The sequence below is a fragment of the Lissotriton helveticus genome, chromosome 5_1 (genome assembly GCF_964261635.1).
Source record: "Lissotriton helveticus chromosome 5_1, aLisHel1.1, whole genome shotgun sequence".
In the NCBI taxonomy this organism is placed as follows: domain Eukaryota; kingdom Metazoa; phylum Chordata; class Amphibia; order Caudata; family Salamandridae; genus Lissotriton; species Lissotriton helveticus.
In genome coordinates this window covers 1,945,265,613-1,945,272,884 of record NC_136065.1, presented here as the reverse complement: position 1 = coordinate 1,945,272,884, position 7,272 = coordinate 1,945,265,613, and positions in this window count along the sequence as shown.

Sequence of the window (7,272 nt, the reverse complement as noted above, 5' to 3'; positions counted from 1 at the left end):
GTCCAAGCGCTATGATTCTACAACATGCCCCGGTGAGCTCCGCAGATCAGGGAAGGCTTCAACTAAACAATATGCACGACCTCCTCTCACCATCAATCACGGTCAGCGCTGCGGCACCCTGCCGCAAAAAACCTATTCTATACTACCAAGATTGAGGAAGCCTGTAATTCCTCTAAGGAACTTTTTAAAACGGTTACTCTGCTCTCGAAATCTCAGCAGGCAAATACGTTCGAGCCAGACCAAGAGATGTGCAATAAACTCGCCACATATTTCCAGAACAAGGTCCAAATAATTTACGATGACCTCCTGAATACTCAAATGGGCCCAGAGAGGCCAGATCAGTTACTGGCGGAGGCGGGTATAACATATTCTAGGTTAGCAAGCTTCCCAGCACTCACAAACGAGGAGGTATGTAAACTTCTCGTTTCTATAAAATCGGGCTCTCCCAATGACCCTTGTCCCCCCACGATCATCATCTGGCCGCAAGGAGAATTGGAGATAAACTGACTCCTTTAATTAACCAAGTGCTGGATTCAGGCAGCTATCCGGTCTGCTGGAAGAAAGCTACGATTAGGCCAATCTTTAAAAAACCCATTTTAGACCCCTCGGAGCCAAAGAACTACCGCCCGATAGCTGGTCTGCCTAAAGGAGCTAAAATCCTGGGGAAGTCAGTGAATAAGGTACTGACTGAATACCTTGACACCAACAATCTGCTGGATTCGACTCAGCATGGTTTTCGATTGTACCACTCTACAGAATCTGCTTTGATAGTACCAGCTGAGGAGATTGGAGGAATAGTGGATAGAGGGGGCAAAGCAGTCCTTGTACAATTAGACCTGTCAGCAGCTTTCGACACCGTAAACCACGCTGTGTTGGTGCAGTGGCTACAGGAGGTAGGGATCGAGGGCTCAGCTTTGTCCCTCCTCTCATCGTTCTTGGAGGGGAGGGAGCAGAGCTTGCATTGGGAGGGCATGCAGTCAGATAGTTTCCATCTGCACTGTGGGGTTCCGCAGGGATCAGCCTTATCACCAACGATGTTTAACATCTATGTTATTCCGCTGGCCAAACTTATCAGGAAGCATGGTTTCGCCCTGGTGTCATACGCAGATGATTCTCAACTTATAATCTCGATAGGCAAACAGCCTGAAGACACAGCTGTCAGGTTTCATGCCTGTCATTCTGAGATTATGACCTGGATGAACCTTAGCTTCCTAAAAATCAACACTGATAAGACGGAGATCCTTGAGTTTGGTCTGAGGCGATCCCTTTGGAGTGATTCCTGGTGGCCAGTGAGAGCTGGAGATTGCCCCAGCCCTGTACCCAAGGTCCGAAACCTCTGAGTTATTTTTGATAGCCAGCTAAACTTCTCTGCTCAGGTAAATAGTCTTACCTCTTCCTGCTTCTTCCTAATAAAGACTTTGAGAAAAACTTTTCCTTTCATTGCGCTGGAATTACAAAAGACAATGGTGGTGGCTCTCCTAGCTTGATTATTGCAACGGCTTGCTGTTGGGGATTAACAAAACCCAGATGAGTAGGCTGCGGTCATTGCAGAATGCTGCCGCAAGGCTGCTTCTAAATATACATGCCAACAGCCTTGATATTTCAGTCTAATCGACAATCTTTTAGGAAAGATCTGAAGACCTGGCTGTTTGCTTCAATATAGCTCTTGTACCTAGGCTGCACCACTTCCACATACACCAGCGCCAAGACGCCACGGCATTCGAGCGCTTTATAAACACACATCCTATCCTATCCTTTTCTAAACGCGCAGATCCCAATATGCAAGTTACATGGATTTCTTCTTAAGTGTTTCTTTTAGAGACACATTGTTATGCCAGTTGTAGGCTAGTGTATAGGAACGTTGGGTTCTAATCTTGGAGTAAGCAGGTGCTTCAGCAATTTGAAGCATTGCTCTGGTTCAGAGTATATGCTTTGCATTCTTTTGAATGCTACTTGCTTGTGAGTTCTTTCTTTATGGTTAAGTAACAGTGTCTAGTGAAGGCATAAATATTACCTCAACTGTAGGCAATTCCTATCCCTGCTCCATATTGTGGTGCTGTAAATTGGCAGCCACAGGTTTGTGATGCACCAACTTGTCCCAAGACCAATGTAAATTTAATGGGTTGTCGTCCTTGACCTCAGACAATATGTCCTAAGTGTTGGGCCTTTTTGGTCTCTGGCAAGCTTGCCAGTCTTCCATAAAAGTCTTGACGACATTACCTGTCTTCTGGTGAGGATGTACTTGTTATTTTCTGCATTTCTCAATTGGTGAGGAATAATGACTGTTCGTTTCTTGTGGTGTCAGTTTTTTATGATACAATTTGAAATGCAGCATTTGCTTATGGCAAGTCACCTACGGGGTTGTGTTGGTGGCATAGTACCCTTTTTTCACTGGTTTGTGTATTTTTGCCGAACCTCATTTCGGTGGGGCTTTTTGTTATACAGTGTATACATGACAAAATGTGCTGCTGTGTTTCATATAGTTGTTGGACTTACGATATTTGTTTTGTATCACAGGTTTGGTTGTATGTGCTTGTTGTTGATAAGGATTTATTTTTTTGAGATTTTGGTACTACACTAATAAGTGCATCTTCTAGCCCCAGATTCCTTACCTTTGAATTTCCCAGGCGTCAGGCTGGATCCGGAAACTTTTGCTGAGCAATAGCCCTTGCCCACGCCTTCTGGTGGCTCCATTTGGCTCTGTGTGACAGCGTCGTTGGCATTGGTTATGATGTTGCGGTACCTATATAGGCACCACCCAGGGGCGCGAACATCTGTTCTTTCTTTCTTTCAGCGCCAGTTAAGCGCCAATGCTGGAAGAGCTACCCCTCTGTCGCTTTTTGACAGTTTTTTTCTGGATGTTTTATCAGCTTCTGTATTTTTTCATCGTGTGCGAGGAATTTCTTTGAGGAAGACGGGGTTTAAGCTGTGCGATGTCGGTCCCCAATCCACACCTCATATGCCTATGGTGTCTCGAGCACGACCATGATCCTAAGTTGTGCTCAGACTGTTGGACCATGGCACCTAAGACCTTGAGGGAGTAGGCTTTGAAGCACCTTGCGGCCCGACAGCCGACACAGTCAAGCGAGACTCCGCAGAAGTCCCAGCCCCGATCGAGGAAGAGGTGGTCGCGGGACCACACCCGGAGCCGAAAGTCCTCTTCATCCTACTCGAGGTTCTCTGGACACTCTGGGAAGAGGCACAAGATGAAGTCCAAGCGGACTTCGTCTTCACCTCAAATGTCCTACGACGAAGGAGGTAAGGAGCACCAACACTCTGGTATGGTTCTGCAGAGCCAGGGTTGACTTTGAGGGTCCTCCCTTTTCTGGGAGCCGGAGCAACCCCCGCTCCAATGAAAGAGTTTAACGAGGCCATGTGTCGCGTATTTGAGCGGGCCATCCCCTCTGGTTAGCCTTCGGGCACCGCAGGGTCATGAGGGGCACGTCAGATTCAAAGCCGACGGTGGAGCCTAAGGGATCTGATCCCGGTCAACACTGGTCGTGCCAACACGACTTCCATTGTCGGACCCAAAGTCGGTGCTGCTGGTGCCCATCGGCGGTGCCAGCCCCATCCTCCCCCCTCGACCACATGGAGCCGAAACAACATCACTTGATGCTGATTCTGACGTCAACATTCTATATTGTCATCAGAGCACTTTGTGGATGTGTTAGGCTCAGGAGATGAATGGGTGGGGTCTAGGGAACCTTTAGGTCACCAGGATGACTCTGCAGAGCTGTTGGACTTATATGGGGAACTTGGGGAGGCCAGTGGACTGGAGACTTCTCCAGACATTGGCATGCTCTCTCCGCCTACTGTAGCATCTTATGCCATTGTGGTTAAGAGGGCAGCTGAAGTCCTTGAACTGGAGCTGCCATCAGTAAAGGTCCGGACTAATCTCCGGACCAAAGTGCTTCAGCTTGGGGCCTCAGAACCCCTTTTGCCCTTTAATGAAGCACTTACTGATGTCCTTCGAGGCATGTGGTCCAAGCCTAACACATGGGCTCCTGTGAATAGGATAGTCGCACATCGCCCTACTCAGGGCGACCCAAATGGTATGGTGGTGGTCTCAGGGCTCACATTCCCTTCCGTCCGGATAGGGAATCTAAGAGGGGGATTCATTTGGGAAGAAAATGTTTTCTCCTTCCAGCGTAGCATTGCGGTTGGTGAATACCAGGTGCTTATTGGGCCTTTTCTCCCACTCCCTTTGGGAGACGGTTGTGCAAGTGCTGCCACAAGTCCCAAAGGAGGCCTGGGATGTGCTCTCTGAAGCTGTTAAGGACGAGAGATATGCAGCAAAATGTACCATATGGTGTGGCCTTGTTACGACAGATTCTCTGGGCAGATAGATTTCCACGTCAGTAACCTTGAGGCGCCAAGTCTGGCGTAGGACAACTGGCTTCACTGGGATGTCCAGGCTAATCTGATGGACATGCCCTTTGATGGGACCCGCCTTTTTGGGGAAAAGGCCGATTCAGCCTTAGTGAGTTTCAAGGACTCTCGAGCTACTGCTAGATCCTTGGGCCTCTCAACTACTCCTTGTGGCCAGTTTGCCGTTTGCTCCTTTCGAGGCAACGGAAGGGCTTTCAAGCAGCTTCAGCCCTATTCTAGCCACCTTTCAGCGCAGGCTTCCCAAGCTGTGCAAGGATGTGGTTCATTCAGGCCTAAGAATGGAAGCCAGAAGTAGTCAGCCACCCTGCCCTTGGCAGCCCCGCCCTCCAAGCACTCTTAGTCTGACTCTGCAAGACCACACAACTCCAGTTGGTGGGAGAATGCATCGTCATCTCCCCCACTGGAGGTCTATTCTCTTCCTTTCCTCCTTTCATTCTGCCAAATCAGGAACGGCTGATGTAGGGTTATTTAAAATTGCTCCATTAGGAAGTTACAGTTCTCTTGGCCAAGGGATCTATAGAAAGAGCCCCGGATTCAGTAGTAGGCAGTGGTTGTTATTCCTGCTACTTTCTGATTCCGAAAAAGAACAAGGGGCTACAGCCCATTTTAGATCCTGTCAATCTCTTCCTCAAGAAGGAGAAATTCAAGATACTCCCTCCGGCTCCGGTCTTGTCTGCTCTAGACCAAGGAGACTGGATGGTAGGGTTGGGCCTGCAGGATGCGTATTTTCACATCCCCCTTCGTCCGGGCCACAGGCGTTAACCTGCGCTTCAAGGCAGGCCACAAGCACTTTCGGTTTACTGTGCTCACCTTCGGCATAACCAACGCCCCTCGGGTGTTCACCAAGGTGATGGTGATGGTTGCAGCTCATTTGCACAGGTTAGGGTTATCAGTCTTCCCCTGCTTTGATGACTGACTGTAGAAGGCGTCCGCTCTCCAGGCAGTCGTCTCCCACCTTCAGACTACGGTAAACCTGCTGCATATGCTTGGGTTCTCTATAAACGTTCCGAAGTCACACCTGACTCCTCAGACACTCCCCTTCATTGGAGCTGCTCTGGACACAGTGTTGCTTCGGGTCTATCCTCCCGAGCAGCGAGTCTAGGATATTCAGGCTATGATACCGATATTTCAGCCTCTATCCTGGATTAGTAAAGCATGCCAGGTGGCAGTGGGACTTGAAGTTCCAGTGGGCACAGCATCAGGTAAATATCACTGATGTGGTTCAGATCTCAGACGGGACTGCAAAAGATGTGCAGTTGTGCTTGACGAACCGTGATTGGGTCAACGGCAGACCCCTCTCTCGTCCCCAACCAGATCTCACAGTTGTGACAGATGCCTCACTATCGGGATGGGGTGGCCATCTGGGAGAGATGGTTTTTAGGGGACACTGGTCTCCAGCGGAGTCGGGGCTCCACATAAATTTGTTGGAGCTCTGAGAGTTTGGTTGGCATTGAAGGCATTCTTCCCTCTGTCAAGGGGACGTTAGAACAAGTGTTCTTCGACAACACCACCACCATGTGGTACTGCAACAAGCAGGGCAGGTGGGGTCGTGAACCCTTTATCGAGAGGCCCTGTGTCTCTAAACATGGCTGGAACAGCTATGCCTAACCCGGGTGGTTCAACACCTAACAGGTTCTCTGAACGTCCGAGCGTATGACCTCAGCTGTTTATGCCGAACGGATCACTAATGGTGTCTCCAGTCCGAGGTGGCACAAGGTCTTTCAACAGTGGGGAGTACCTTGATCAGATTTGTTTGCCTCCTAAGAGAACATGCAGTGTCAGCAGTACTGCACACTAGAGTTTCCAAGGCGGCTATCGCTCTGCAATGCTTTTCATCGCGAGTGGAGCTTAGGTCTGCTGTATGCCTTTCTGACCATACCTCTCCTGCCCAGGGTTCTGAAGATCATCAGGAGGGACCAGGCCCAAGTCATTCTTGTGACTCCAGAGTGGGCGAGGAGAGTCTGCTATCCAGTGCTTCTGAAAATGAGCATCGATCCTCCGATTAGGCTGCCCCTTCGGGAAGTACTTCTGTCGCAGCAGAAGGGGAGGGTACTCCACCCAAATCTGTCAAGTGTGCCTCCATGCATTAAGATTGAGCTGCGGCAGTTGATGGGTTTTGACCTTCCTCCCGAAGTATGCAATGTTATTTTGGCGGCCAGGTGGCCCTCCATTAAGACAGTATATGCCTGCCATTGGCAGAAATTTGTATTATACTGTACAGAAAGGTCTATTGGCCCTCTTTCTACTTCTCTTTCTACTGTTCTTTTTTTCATTCTGACCCTTGCCCAGCAGAGCTCTGCTTTGGTGACTCTCTAGGGTTACTTTTCTGCTCTGTCTGCTTTTTTGCAAGTGTCAGACCAGCCTTCTCTCTTTAAGTCTCCCATTGTACATACATTTCTAAAAGGGCAGTCTCACGTGTTTCAACCCATCCCCTTTCTTATGCCACAGTGGGACGTTAATTTGGTCCTCACCTACCTGATGTGTGCTCCTAGACTTAGTCTTTACACAATTGTCCCCTCTGGCTGTTGACCATCAAAACAGCCTTCTTAGTGGCTATGACATCTGCCCGGAAGGTACGCGAGTTGTAGGCATTCTCTTTCTCCCCTCCTATCTGATGTATTTTCCAGACAAAGTGGTGCTTCCTTTTTGCCAAAAGTTGTGACCCCATTCCATCTGGGTCAATCCATCACATTGTCCACCTTCTTTGCTCACCCACATCCCTCGTAGGAAAAGAAGCGCCTCCACAGACTGGACCCAAACAGAGCGGCGTTCTACCTTGACGGCACTAAAGAGTTCCGGTGTAAGACTGAGGCACAGCCACTCACCTGAAGTTCAGGTTGTCTGCAGGAGCAATGAACTTTCCTCTCTCCTCCTAGAACACCT